The 15,942-nt window shown below is 45.0% G+C and overlaps 1 protein-coding gene across 1 annotated transcript in view; it reads right to left on the reverse strand.

Annotated features, from left to right (window-relative positions):
* The window catches only part of AUTS2 (activator of transcription and developmental regulator AUTS2), a 773,887-nt gene that overhangs the window by 757,418 nt on the left and 527 nt on the right, over positions 1–15,942 (reverse strand). The window lies entirely within an intron of this gene.

The raw sequence follows: 15,942 nt of genomic DNA on the forward strand, positions 1-15,942 counted from the left end.
AGAGCTCCTTGCCATTAATGGAAAAATAACTACAGAGTGTTGTAACAGATTTCTCCTCTTTTGTATGCATAGGAATATTTATTTAATCAATGTTCTGTAACAAAACAGGCCTCTGGTGAGCTATTGTGGAGAGCAAGCTTCATTCAGAGTGGTGATTTGAATCTTGCCACCTGTTCAGCTGGTACTGGAGAAAGCAGCAGTATGTGGTGGGATGGAAGGTGTCTGCCCCGGGGAGAGGAGGAAGCACCCTGCAGAAGCTTTCCAAAGTAATCACCCAAAGGAATGCCACTTGCCAGGGAAATCTTGATGACTCGACACTACCAGGACTTCTGCAAGCAAAGCTGCAAAGTTCACCATTTCTCTGAGGGAGGGATAAAATTTAATCCCACACAGCAAAGACTCCTGATGCTGTGTGTTACCTCCAGACCCAAACCTGTGCCTGAATCAAAACTCATCCACCTAAGGGATGGAAAAAAGCTTTTGACAAATACAGCCTCATGCCAGTGAGTTCATTCAGTCCCACTGTTACCAGTGGTCCCCCAGCCAAGCTCTGCTGGGCTTTTCCAGCATGGCCAGGGATGCTCCTCCATCCTGCATCCCACAGGATGATGCTGAGCTGCATCACGAGGCAGAGCTTGGCCCTGTAGCTCCCAGGAGCTGTCCCACCAGACTCCATCTCCTGAAGGCCCCAAACAAAAAAAAATCCCAAGCCACTCTCCCAAGCTTCCCCTCAAAACAAACAATTATTTAAAAACAAGCCACTGTTAGGGAGCTTCATATCAAAGGTATGTTTCTGTGTACACCCTATAACATCCTGCTGGTGACTGCACTTCAGTGTGTCCTGATTGTAAGCGCACTGTGCTATGGTTTTTAACATACTCAAACACTTTCTTAAAGATGGACAGATTTAAACAGCTGCATAAATAAGTCCTTAAATAAAACCCTGCCAAAGACCCACAGTAAAACCTGGAGATGTCAGTGGGGGCTTCTTACTAGACTGATTCTTTCTCCGTTCTGCACTCTTTGCTGCAGAAACACACCATATACATGAACTTTGTGTTCACCTTACACAAACCTTATGGTAAAGCAGCTTTGCTCTTTAATTTCCTACACCAGGATTAAAAACCCTGTATTTATTTATTTTTGTAGGCCAGCTAGTACCAGAGATATACCAGTTTTATGACATATTATACCTGCAGACTCTGGCATTAATGACAGACCTAATTTGCTTATCACCATCACAGCTGCCAGAGTCAGTAATACATCCTTTAACATTTCTTGTAGGCAGAACGAGACTTTCTTCCCTGTTCTGCAGTGGATTTAAGGAAAGATATTACCATAAATAGCCATGACATCCACCACAGCTGGGACATATAATGTTGTAAGTGATTTAAAACTGAAGCAAGCCATAACTGAGCCACACCAACTTTCACACACTTATTAATCATAACAGTATAAAGAAAGATAAAGCATTAAACAGAATTACATTGTGTTACCCTTCACATCAGATTTCCTTAATGAAGTTGGCTGTTATCAGCAATTTTAAGGCAAAATTATAGCTGTATTTTAAAATGTGGTTGACAACAAAAAAAGTGCTTTCAGTTATTTAAGTAAGTGTTCTAGGCAAGTCCCTGCTACATGTGTACAGGCACTGGTGCTTTATTGTCCTACAGTAAAATTATTTAGATTTTTTTGTTAACCACTTACTATTTCAGATAGTAAATAGCATCAGATAGTAAATAGTATCTACAGATGCTAATTAAGTAGCCAGGCAAACTCAGAAGAGGGACAGTATTATTAAACCTATTTTGTAGACAGAAAAACTCAGCTACAGCAAAACTAACACTCCAGCTCAAGGTGATCCCTAAGCACATATTTTGACTTCACACTAAATCCTACCTCACACATCAGCATTGTCCCCACATGCCTGCTTTTCTCAGTCAAGAAACCCAAATCTGCAGCCTGGATCTCAGGTCCCCAGAGATACACATGGATCCAATCCCAAATCCATCCCTACTCAGCACAAGCCCAGAGCAGGTGCTTGCACAGCCGTGCCGAAATGGGAAGGGAGTGACTGCTCCAAGGTTACCAAGGATGGCGGCTGTGACAGCACAGAAACCAGCCCCTGTCTCTGAAGGACAGGCTCAGCATCTTCATTAAGAGTGTGTTTGTTTGAGGGAAAAGAGGTATCAAAGAGTTGTTTTGGAAACAACCTATGCAAATCCAAACACACCAGTGCACGTGGTGAAGGTGGCCATGGGAGAAAAAAGTCCCCATCTGCCTCAGGGTCCCAGACAGGCAGAGCACAGAACTGAGCAGGCTGCAAAAAGGAAGACAAAAACAGTAACAAAACTAAAATGGAAGGATCTTCTTTATGTGTGTTATCCCTTCCACCCTCTAGCTTTCCCCTTTAGATGGTGTAAGAGCATGAGCATCACTCCAGGCTGGGGACAGGCCGTGTGCCATGTCCGTGCCATGTGCATCCCTTGCTGACAGAGCCACTGCAGGCCTCCAACCACCCCAGAAAAGCCACACCTCAAACTATGAAGACAGAAAAAGAGGTAAAAGCTGAACAGATTGCCCTGTACTCCAAAATGTGTGGAGCTGTGTAGTGTAAAATGAACACAAAACAGATACACAAGATGTTCAGAGCAGCAGCCCAGCACGAAGGACTTGAAAAAAATACCCTTAAATTTTCAAAGCCAGTTTTGTGGGGTTTACATTCTGTGTATTTTTCCATGTTGTAAGTGGCATTTCCCAGTGAGATAACTTGTCAGTGTGGATGGTGAGCCCTGACCAACACGATGCAGGGTGAGGTGTGGCCACGGCCCTCAGACAGAGCTGCAGCTCATGCACAAGAGACACCTCCTTCCCTATGTATTTGAAAGGATCTTATATCAGATATTTTCAATAAACAAACCCTTCCCTAACCTGTAACATAAACCAACACACTGCAGTGCAGCCTATCCCCACGAAAACGTGGTGACCCACACTCTAACACTGTAATCTAATCCTTGAACTAAAGACAGTTTAATGCCTTTACAAATCCATATGTTTTCTAATACCACCATTGCTGTCAGCAGACTACAGGAGCGCCTCTTTGAAGATGGAAGGAAAATGACAAAGCACATCATTGTGAAGGCAATTATATGCTGCAGTAACCATTTTACAATGGCCCATATGGGCTGTATTTCAACAACGCAATTTCCAAACCTGCCTTAGCAAACATATATCTCTGTCCCAATCCCAGGTAGATTTTGCAAAACAAAATAAGACTGCAGCCAGAACAAATCGAAAATATGGATAACAGATGTAAAAATATGCCAACAAGGACACCAGAGCAATTTTTTGTCAGAGTACCAAACAAAGAGAGCAGCCACAGCAGACCTCACGAGGCCATTCACAGCAAAGCTGCCCATTCAAGGGACTTAGAGACCTGGGTTTACCAGAAATCTGATTATACACTCGTGTGCTCTCCTATGCAGCTGCCCAATTCACTGCTGCAGCCACCAGCCCATCCACCTCCCCAGGGACCACAGGGCAGGGGAGCTGCAATCCCAGTTTAGAAGCTAAAATCAGACGTGAACCAAGGCTGTGCACGCTTACTCCAAATCCTCTCTGACATCCAGGACCAGGCCTTAAATAAAGGGAAACAAGGGAAAGAAAAAAACAAAAAAAACCCCACAAAACCTCTCTTGTCTACCCTTGTGACAGCAGTTTCAGAGGCCTGCTCTGTTCACCTTGCTGCCTGTGGTAGCTGGGGCCATGCCACCAGCCCAGCATCACCTCCAGCAGCCCCAGGGCTGCTCTCTGCCTGGTTCCCTCAGAGGCATAGAGCAGTGAAACTGCAGCTCCACCCCAAAATCTCTCCTCCTGTTGATGGAGAAGCAGGAGCCAGAGCTGAGGAACAGCCTACACAGGGCAAAATTATGCAAAAGCTGTACTCTAGTGAAAAGGGGGTTTAAATGTGCTTCTTTCCAGTAGTCCTCTGCAGTGGTTCATTGCTTTTGAAGGCTCTGCCTTCAAAGGGTACCTGCTTGGGGATATCTCTGTGCCAGTGCCACAATTTTCATGGGGCTCTGGGGCCACACTCAGGCTCCACAGGCAGGATCCAGGCTGCAGAACACCAATTGGACAGTCCTGCATGTATTAGGTGCAGCAATAAAGACAGGCACAGACATGAACATATTTTTCCCAGAAGTGAAAATAGTAATAAAAAAATTCTTAAGTTGCCTATAACAAAGACAGGAATGGTAAAGGTGAAAACTTACAAGTTCTTTGCTAATTCATTAACAACAAACTGTCTGCATCAAATATCTTACATTTCAATGCCAAGGGCAACAAGCAAAGGAACATATGCACAGCATGGAGCAAAAAATCACCAATGGAAAGGAAACATGGAACTGGGTGTTCAGTAGCCAGGTCCTGCAAAGTGCATGATCCAGGTCTTATCACTGTCAACTCCTCAAAATGATCTAGTGAATCTGGGCAAAAGCATTTCAAAGACTTTAATCCATGTGAAATATTACTTCCTGGAACCGGAAATTCAATCCCTAGCAATGAAAACAAAAGCACACTCATAAATGCACCTTTCAACTCAGCCAATATAGCCATATTTAGGCTCATGCTCTCTCAAAAAAATCCTTTACTCATTAATATAAAGTAAACTTGAAATGATTGCTATAATTGCAGTTAAAAAATTAATCATGTTTTGAGATAAATGCAGATAAAAGCGTGTTTTACTAATTATCTTTTGAAGCTTCGGCTCATGAAAGATTAAAGGTGGAAGAAAAGTCGTTGAAATATTGAAGACAAAAAATCCTACCATTTGAAATCACTTTGAAGCCATGTACCTCATATGAGTGATCCTTAATGTCCAGATGTACTAAAAAAGGAGTCTCTTTAATTCAGAAGAAGTCTAACAAAACATGCCAATTGGAGTTTTTATGCCGTCAGCTCCTTGGAAATTGGTGCATTTAGCAGTCCCTGCTCTGCACAGCTCCAGACCATAGTGGGATTTTCTTGTGGTTCATCCCCAGCTGGGACAAAAAAACTTCAAGCCTGAATTCAAGACTGAGTTCCAGAATTTTGGATTTCATTGAGCTCTCCAGAGTTCCCATAGTATCAACCTACTTATAACTAGTTTTACATATCTAAGCAACCATCTGAGGAGCCCACAAAAGGTAGCACTTTTCCCACTCAGGGAGGAGGAGCTGGAGGCACAGACAGCCGGGTTTAACAGAAGAGCCTCATCACCAGCCACAGGGTTACTCACAAACCACAGGAAGACTTCTTTCTGTCCCCAGGCACTTAAAGGAATGCAGGTTATCTGGGGTGCAAATTACCCAAAAGCAAGGCTGGCATTTCCATTCACAGCCCTGGAACTAACAAGGCAAATAATTCCCTGCCTGCTCCATACCACCAGCCTATTTGACATCAGCAGTTTGCAGCCTGAGCGTTAATTAGGAGAGCAGATCTATTGACCACAGGCTGAAATGGATGTCCACAACTCCACTGGAAATGTTTTAGGCTTCTGCAAATTGAAACAAGTTGAAAAATACTCCTAGGTAAAATTCCTAAGCAACTTCATAGCCATTTCAAAGACCTAGTAATGATTTCCATCAGATCTGAATTGGTGCAAAAGTATAAATTTTAGAAGTTTGCACCTGCAGCAAGACAGAAGCAAAGCCTGTTGATACAGGGCAGTTTTCAAAAAGCATTGAGCTGTGCTCAAAAGCTACAGAGTGTCAATGTCAAGGACTCTTCAGTGCTCTGGAGTTTCAAGAGTCGGGGCAGATTGAAATGGAGCAGCTGACACCTCTTTGCTGAGGGAAGGGTCCCACTGTAAAGATTATTCCCCAGCAGCCCCTGCCCTGCATTTCTCCTTGCTCCTTTTCCACTCACCCCACAGCCTTTAACCCCTCTGTCCATCACAAAGCATGGTGACACCAAAATATTAAATTCTCCCCTTGCTGCAAACCTGAGCAGGGCTAGGTAAATGATTAAATAGTTGGGTTTTTCATAACCACACACCCAAGGAAATTTGCCAACGTCTTTTTATTTGCATATCTGGCAGACTGCCCCAGACAACTAATACATAAGTGACAGCGTACAGGTGTATTAGTTTAGAGTTTGCCTTTAATCTAGAGGTGTCAATTTGCTTCTGTTTTAATTACATCCATCTTGATATGTTATTACAACCTCATGAAACTTCTTCATTATGTGAATGGCTATAAATACATACACATGACAAACAGTTGTTATAAATTTTCTGGTTCAGCAGTGGAGGCACAATATCTTAGCCCACACATCATGTTCATTTAAAACTGCAATTCTCCCTCTCCTCTCTACCCCACTCCATTCTTTCTTTTCTTTTCTTTCATCCAATACCAAAATATTTTCCCCCCTACATTTAATGGATTCTCTAATATTTACTAGTAGCAGCATCCCAATGCTCTCAGCGTAGGGAGCTGTTTCAGCCCATGTGCGTTCTGGGCTGCACCTCTGTGAGATGTCTGTTTGTCATTAGAAAAATAGAAGGAGATTGCACTGCGGCCTTATAAACATGCAAAGATCCTCTTTTGTAGCTACATAATTCACTGAGTTTTTCAATACACATTCTGAGGTTGAAAACTTGGCTAATCCATCCACCAGATGTATCTTTATGATCCCAGAACTCATTAAAATTTACTTTTTTCCCCTCTTTTTTTTAAAAGTCCGGCAGACTCAGCTGTTGAGCTACATTAATTGCATTTTTTTTTCCATAGTTAAAATGACTAATGCTAGCAGAGTCACTGCCTACAAGCACAATAGCCAGACAGTAAAAATTAGTAGGACTTGTAATCGTTCAGTAATATCCAAATCCCATAAAATTAAGAGAGGCAATTTGGTCCTCTCAAAACAGATGGTTTTGATTTTCAGTATTTATTTTGAATTTTCTTTAAGGGGAGAAAAGAGGAGAAAAGAGACAAATTCACACCAAAAGATTCCATTGGAAGGTCAAAGTGCCCTTGACATGCATTAAACCCCACGACACCAACAGTCACAACACAAATCGTCCACAAGAGCAGCACTTCTCCCCTTGCCTTGTTACCACACAGACCCCTCAAAACGACTTTCACTGCCTCAGCCCTCCCCCAGTGCCCTCTCTGATGGATGCCACACCATGCCACCCTGCCCAACAATCTGGAGCAAGCCGGAGAGCGTGTGTTACCCAGCTCTTGCAACAGCAGCACCTCCCAGCTCCTACCCCTGGGCAACACATCCCAGGTTCTGGAGGAGCCCTGGAAGACACTCATGGTATCCTCTGGAGGCACGTGGTGCTAAACACCTGGATGTGCAGGAGACAAGGGGAAGGTGACAGAAGTCGTCAGGAGCCACATGAAGACCAAAGCCACTTTCCTGGCAACAAGTCAGGTCCTTTGGCCACCTCTCTACCATTCCCATCATCCATGTAAGAAAGGAGCCAGGTCCTTCAGCCACCTATCCTCTATTCCCACCTTCTGCAGAAGTAGATGTCTCATTAAAAAAAACAAACAAAACAAAAAACCCTGAACAGATTATCGGACTGAAAGGTCGCAGGTCACTTAGGACTTCCAGAGAGAAAATAAACAAAAATCAGTGCCAAGAGCAATTATCACCATGTTTGTAACTCATCTCAGTCTCAGAAACAGGAAATGGTATGCAAACAACAAAACATCGGCTGTCAAGGTTTGCCAGGAGGGAGAAGTTCCACCACACAGGTTTTGTACCTTGCTCTCCTGTACCCAAGAGCCACCCAAGCGTGGTCCTGAAGAAGTCAGTGGCAACAGTTTCTATCTCACTGGTTCCACTTTACAGGCAAAGTAATTAAAATGCCTTTACTACACCAGGAGGGAGAGTTAGGAGCAGCTGTAGGACACTCTAGAGCAACCTGGGTCCCCAAGGATGGGTCTCCTGGGACACTGTAAGCCATACCTGCACCTAGGGAAACGGGCAACAGTGGCTCTGGATTCCACGGACAGGTAAGCAGGTACCTGCACCAGGTATCACCAATGTTACACACTCTTCTCTAGAACACTGCTCCTCACGCAGTCAGCCTATGACAGAAAAAGGCTGCTCACAAACTTGCATGAATTTCGTCTGGATCTGACCATACTTAATTTCATGGGAGTGTCCAACGTGTTTTAAAGTCTGATACAACTGTTAGCATTATTCCACAACACACAAGTAAGTACCTTTTCAGAATTTCAGCCACCGCAACCTTGCATGAATTTGGTCTGGATCTGACTTAATTTCATGGGAGTGTACAACGTGTTTTAAAGTCTGATACAACTTAGCATTATTCCACAACACACAAGTAAGTACCTTTTCAGAATTTCAGCCACCCAAATGTTAATCTAACCTAGAACCTCCTGGTGCCTACCTCTATCTGCTTCTGGTGTTCACTGTCATCCTGCACCATCCACAAACCTGCTCCCGGTGGCTTCACACAAATGATGCTCAGCACAGGGCTTGTCCCAAAGGCTGAAAGTGTTTGCCTCTTTGCATGAGCTCATCCAACAAAGGACAAGTCCAAGCTTGTGTCTGGATGGGGAGGACAGTTATTTTATTCTCAAACCATTAAGTCTCCTTTGGTACCAAATAAAAGTATGAAAAGAGACAATTTATAAGAGCACAAACTGGAGAGGAGAAGAAGCTTCCGCTTTAGGAAGCTGGCAAACACATGTGAGACAGATTAAAGGTGATCATTCCTGGAAAGAACACCGAGCTGAACTCCTGCGTGGCTCTGAGTAACTGTTCCTGTGTGGAGTTGTGTATTAATCATATCAGTAATATGTGCATCAGCCAGCATTACACAATCAGAAGTTCAGCCAGCCGGAACTTGGGCGCATCAGATATCAGCACACCTCTGCACATCTCCTGTGCCTTTGTCTCAGGACATTTTAAAAACAGCAGGGCTGATGCTCACCAAATACCAAGTAAATCCATATGGTGCATATGCACCATGATCAAATTAAACCACATGAGTAGAACATCACAAACAGAATCATAAGTGCAGAGTCAAGGGATAATCCACTTCTTTTGCTGACTTATTGCACCACTACTGCACAGAGGATGACAGAACCAAAACTCCTGGCTATAGTATTTACCAGACTGAAGACATAACCTTTTGGTTAAAACCTTCTCTTTCCACCACACGAGTGTGTGAACTTCAGCAGCAGTGTTGCCAAGATACCAGGAGGAAAATCTCAAGACATTAAGGTAACACACTATTTAAAGGCAAACAGTACAGCAGAGCTGAGCTGGGGATCTGACAAATTGCCACTGCACGTTCTGCTGTTACAGCAAAACAAATCCCTACCTGCATTAGCCATTCCTCATTACTTACAAAGTGGATTTTCATATCCATTTTACAACAAAGGAGTTTAGAGGACTATGATGTTCTGAAGTGGTCTTCACCATGGCTTGGCATCTAGTCAAAACGACAACAAAGCAACCATACAAAAAAATGCACGCAGCTGGTAATTTGTGGCACATACAGAGCCAAACCCCAACAAGAACACAAGATACTGAACTGATAAATTATAAGGATGATGTACAAAAAGACAGAGAAATGTTGGAAGCAATTTTCTCTTGCAGAGCCAAGGCAACATTGCAGCTCAAGTGCAGGAAAACTGAGAGTTAAACATTTCCACATTTCAGCCTGCAACTTCCTAACTCCATTACCTTTTTATTAATTGCATTTGAGACTTCACTAAACTTGAGCTTGGGCTATTTTTAAAACCTATCTGACTCAACTTATTGTTGCTCAGAACAAAGATTAAACTTCTAATTTAGCTGCAGATAATGACAATGCTCAGGTCAGACCCCCAGTGTAATGTGGTAGGGTGTCCCAGTCAAACTGATAGGTGTTCAGAAAAACCCCAAAAAACAAGAGTAGCAGAACTGGGGGAAGATCTTCAGTGAGAGGGGAATCTTTCTGCCTTCCTCCCAGCTGAAGTTACTGGAATTAATGACTCCTTAAGCAGGGACAGATTTATTTGAGTGTCTCCCCTTGGTACTGACAGCAGGGCTCTCACCAAGGAGCATTTTTGTACACAGCAATGGATCTTTCCTCAAACTTCCACTTTTGGTAACAACATCCCCCTCTGGCTCTCTGTGTTCCCACACAGTCCCTGCTATTTCTCTATTGATCTCAGCATTGTAAGTCAATCTTTCAATTACTCAGACCCTTGATGTCTTTCTGATGATTTTTTTTTGCCTTTCCCTAATGATCGTTTTCCTTCCAAGTTCCTGATCCTTTACCCTTATTTTATAAATCATAGAATCATATAACTGTTTAGGTTGGAAAAGGCCTCAAAGATCAGAGAGTCCAACCATTAACTCAGCACAGCCAGCCCCACTGCTAACCATGTGTCCAAGTGCCACATCTACACTTCTTTTAACTCTCTCCAGGGATGGTGACTCCACCACTGCCCTGGATTTTACACTCCTTCAATGCCAGCAAAGGCCTCAGGTATTTAATCAGAAAGGGCTTACTCACTCCCCCAAATAACAGGAAAAAAAAGATGCCAAGATAAGGGAGGATAAGGGTGTCTTTTGTCTTTTGATGTGTGGCATATTTCTCGTTAGTGCTAATCTTAAAGAGCGGTGCTAGTGGAGATTAATTGAATCACATTCATCTAAAAGAACTTGTCCTTATAGTTTAAACTCTTCCTTCTTCAACTCAAGGCCACTGTGCCTCCTACTACCACCTATGGGAATGGTAAAAATCCCCACCTTCATTACACGGTTACCTTCAGGAGCTTAAAAGAATATTTATGCAACAATCTCAGTCCTTGGTCATTATCTGCCCGAAGAGACAGCTTCAGCTCTGCAACAGCTACTGAAATCAGCTGGAGTTAGGAGTGCCTTGCCTCCCAGACAGGTACCAGGCTTTTCAAAATCATTTTAAAGTATTTTTAAAGTATTCAGGTACCCAAATGACAGCAAGATGTGTTTCAAACATCACCCTAGACATTCCTCTTGTGGAATATGCATCCTGCTGTTTTCAGTCCCACTTTCAGTTTGAGTTGCTGTTTTTTCAGGTCTGGTCACTGAGGTTTTCATCAACATAGTTAGCTGCTCTCTCAAGGTTATCTCAAAATTTAATCTCAGGTCAGTTTACTGTTTCCTCTAAATACACAGTAAAAATAATAAATGCATTGCTTCCTATGATATCCCAGTGTCACACAAAACTTAATGCCTCCTCTCATCCCCAGATATCTTCATTTAGTTACTCCCTTCTTTTCTCTGCTGGTCTAAATCTGCAGACTTGCATGTGCAAACAGAGACTGGGACAAACACCTAAGCATCTAAGCAGTCAATAAACACAAGAAGGGCCACCAAGATTTGCTGACAGCACTAAACAAACATCTGATGTTATGATGCTGCTGTGGTAAGGCAGGAAGATGAAATTCCTTTTGAAATATGAAGGGATAGAGACAAGGCAGAACAAACCTGCTTGAAATCTCAAAGAATTTAAGCAAACAAGCTAATCAGGGCAGCTGGAAGATTGGTGAGAAGAGAATGATTTGGGGAGAAAAAGCACGCAGCAAGCCAGCCATTCTAGTGTCCAGCTCAAAGCTTCTGCTGTCACACAGCCAAGGCTATTTCTATTTTCAGTGGGCCATGCCTAGAGATGAGTATCACACACCAGTTATTAAAGCAAATTCCTGCATTCAAATGCATACACAGAGCCACACTGTCAGTGCACACAGACACACAACTGAGACCACAGGACCTTCAAAACCTTCCTGCTATTTGCATATTTTGTTTCTGTAGTGTCTCTATTTTAAAGCCCAGATCAGCTGTTAAGTTTTACTCCATCTAGTCTCATACTATCTGTGCAACTTGTAGAAGTGCTGCAGCTAACATCTGCCTAAACCACACAAACACCATGGAACAATTGCTTAAAAATTATTTACACTAGGTGAATGGAATCATCTGACACAGAATTTGAAGCTCATTAAACAGCTCCTTGACAAATATTTGTCAGCATTTCTCATTTGTAATTAATTATATTGGGCTTTACCTGACGATAATTTAGCATGGTCTCAAAACAGACTAATGCCTGTGTGCTGAACAGAAATTAGCTCAGCAAATGCACACTGAGAAATTGTGACAGTTTTATGAAGCAAGAATCCCCATTTAAATGCAAGTCCCCCGCTTCCCACCCCACTTCTATCTGGGCTTTATAAATATCTGTGTCCCATTTCAGGCTTGTCAGATGAGCTGCCTGAGTTGAAGCTAAACAAACATCCGCAGAAAAAACTCATTACCTTACTCAGTGTTCAGAAAACCTGAAACCAACTGCTTACTCCACAGGGATGGTCAGAGCTGACTCAGGAAACATAAAGTACTTCCCAGGCTTTAAGCCATCTTAACATTCAGGTCAGATTTCCTTTCTCATCACAGCAAACCATCTTCACCATGGCACGTCAACAGCCATGTCACATCAGTCTCTGCACCAGGGGGTAGGAGGGAGGCAAACATCTTCCTGAAATCTCACCTCACCAGAGAGCTCTGCAAAAGCCTCCTTGCCAGCACTGCCAGAGCACATCATGGAGAAAGTCACTCCAATGGATTGATTTATCACATTCTGAGAAATGACTTTTCCCTGTCAGGCTGGTGTCTAAAATGCCCACCTGGGTTTGGAGAACCTCATGCTATTATTGCTGGTAACAAACACACCAGCAGGGCAGCACAGGCTCCTCCAGGCTGGGAAAAGCCACAGCTGGACAAGGCACTGGTCACCCTAACACAGGCACAGAGTGTCTGTGCCTTCCTGCTTTTCTAGGCTGGACTTTTGGGGAGCTCAGGGCAGCACCGTGTGAGTAACTGCTCTGGAGGGAACCACCGGGCTTGCTGCTGTCAGTCCAGCAAGGCCACTCAGGGAGAATCTGGTGACCCATTGTAGGACCACATCTCAGCTGCTTTACTACAGATTAAGGGCTGCTTTCTGAAGACTCTTTTCTGAGTCTTTCTCAAGACTCCAAAATGCTCCCCAGTGTAGGGGACAGGCCCCTATTGCACACAGCTACATGGAAGTCTTGCAAGGCCAGGCAAGGATCAATCCAGCTACATCTGCAATGACACTGGAATTGTTCAGCTGTCACTCCAAGACAGAAAAAAATACACAGCGAGATCCCACTGTCTTCATTTTACTCCCTCTTCCTGTGTATTCCCCACACAAACATTAGAGACATCAAGGTATGGGGTGCCATAAATGCAGAGACAGATAACCAGAAGCAGATGGCCTCTATTTCAACACCAAACAATTTACACTTGAGAAGTATGACAAGGCTACTGACACCTGGACAGAAAAGCAGTTCCCAGAGTGGGAGCTGGTTAAAGTTTTGCTTCAAGGGATGGGAACTTTTATCAACATAACCATAACACATTGGATGACTCCTCCTGAAGTTATAGTGGCATGGGATCTGTGCTCTTGTGCAGCACCTGTGTCCCTTTGCCATCCACAAGCTTCACACAACCTGGTATTTTGCACAGGTTGGGCTTTTTCAGTCACCCCAACAAAAAGCAAAAGCATTTAGTAAAATACAGGTGAAATCAAGCTGTGTGGAAGTTCTTATTCCTTTTTTTTGCAACTTGATACATAAGAAGGTCCTGGGGTGACACTTCACACCCCCTTACAGCTGCAAGGTTGTCCTCAGAAGCAGAGAGCTCAGCCTTGTCCTCCTGCAGTGGCTGTCCCCTCCTGCATGAGCCACCACCACCTGTGTCCCCTCTTCTGAACCATGGCTTAGATTCACCAGTGGGTGAAAAGTTCTGAGGTTTCCTTCTCACAGTTTTTCACACCAAGCAGACAAAACACTGTCTCCACATCCTTTCAGCTGCACTAAGCCCAAGGAAGGCTGAAGTTCAAGCACAAGACATGGGCTCAGAAAGTTTGTTACATTCTGGGCACAAGCGTCTTCTGGAACCTGGGGAAAATCTCCACGGCCTCCAACGAGCTGGGGCAGACCCACAGCATGAGGTGTATTAACACCAGGACACAGCACCCACAGCATCTTGACTCAACTCAAACACATCAACACCTAAACACCTCACCAAGGCTGAGGCATCTCGCTCCACCAGCCTCTCACAACCTCCTCACCAACACGAGAATTACAACAAAAACTTCAGGCTGCTGCATGCAACACACAGAGCAATTCCTGCCACACTGGGGTTGTGCCTTAGACACCTTCATCTCCCTCTGATCTTCAGAAAAAAGTTTCTCAATGTACATACAGAGCTGCAGGAAAAAGCACCTAACAACGATTTTGTGACATTATTTCTTAACACAGCATGAAATCGTTAGGTCAAAACGTGCCACCTATCACATGAACATTAAAAGTATGTCAAGTCTCAGTGTGCGAGCTATTGTTTTATCTGAACGTGATATTAGCTGGCAGAACTGGGTAATGTATCTGTGCTCCTTTTTAGTGCTACAGGATTATGAGAGGATGCAAGTAGTAGCCATGCTTGGCTTGGCAAAGAGAACACAGCAATTATTTTCAAGTAGAAAATAAACAAATAAGAAGTGAAACAGAATAAAGACATTTTCTAAAATGCCCAAGTTCTAAACTTGCTCTTCACTTCCTCTCCAAAAAGGACTATAGCCAAATTCTCGAGTCCTTATTCCCATAAAAATGCTTAATGACACAAACTAGGGCTTTGTTTGAGGAAAACCAGAATTTTGTCTGAAACAGAAGCATACAAATTTCTCTCCTACACATAAACACATATTCACACTTTTGGTCTCTCTGGTTTGAGCAAGGCACTTGCGGATGGGCTCACCAGGTGAGAAATGGTGGATAAATTGAATCTGGACATTACCTCAGCATTTGTTCCTTATTGCTTACACGAGTCTAACACCAACCATGTGGAGGTTTGTTAGAGTGAACAAATCCTCCCTAATTACACCAAAGTTCTGTTGGAGGCATAGTGTGGATGAATACAGGTGTAACCAAGGACAAAATCTGGCTACAAAACAAGAAACAAAACAAACAAGGAAACGCAACCCTGAAAATCCACTAAGTATTACTGGCTAAATATTTAAACATCTTAAAAGCTACACAGATTTTTTTTTTTTGTTCAACAATCAGCTTCACCTCCACATTTATTTTGACAGCACATCATCGTTCCAGTTGTGCCTCCAGTGCACGTAAACCCAAATAAATCTCTTTTTCACCGCAGCAAACTTCTCCTGATCAGAACTTACAAACAACAAAGCCCTTCAAACGCACAGGCTGGAGGTCCCCTTCCATCAGCACCACGAGCCTGGCCGGGCTGACAGCGGCTCCACGCTCGCGAGTGGCTGGGCGGAGGGAACACGGAGAGGCGAGGCCGGGCCGGGCGCAGGGAAGCGACGCCCGGGAAGCCCCGCGGGGCTTCGCCTCCCTCCGCCCGGCCCGGCCTGGGCTCTCCCAGCCCCTTCCTTCGCGCTGGGGATGACTCGAGCCGCCCCCCGCGGGGCCCACTCGTGACAGGCCGGAGGGAGCGCGGCAGGCCAGCCGGCCGCCCCCCGCCCGCAGCGGCACCGCGGCCGCCCCGAGGAACGCGCGCGGCCGCTCCCCCCCGCGGCCCCGCGGACACGAGTGGGCGGCCCCGCCGGGCCGCGGCGGCGCGAGAAAAGTTTGATCCGTGGGAGGGGAGGGGAAGGGAAGCGCCGCCGGGGGACCGCGCACAACTCGCCGCTCCCCGCGCGGGGGGATGGCCCCGGCCCCGCCGCCCGCCGCGAGCGGCGCGCCGGGCTGCAGGTGTCGGCGGCAGGAGGGAGAAGGGAGGGCAGCGGGGCACCCCGGGGACGGGGAGGGGGCGGCGGGACCGCCCCCGAGGGCACCCCCGGCGGGCCGGCCCGGGGACCGGGGTCAGGGGCGGGGGGGGGGCCGGGGGGCGCCGCGGGGGCCCCCCCCCCCC

This window comes from Passer montanus, unplaced genomic scaffold, assembly GCF_014805655.1.
Source record: "Passer montanus isolate IOZ18808 unplaced genomic scaffold, ASM1480565v1 scaffold81, whole genome shotgun sequence".
NCBI classification, from domain to species: Eukaryota; Metazoa; Chordata; class Aves; order Passeriformes; family Passeridae; genus Passer; species Passer montanus.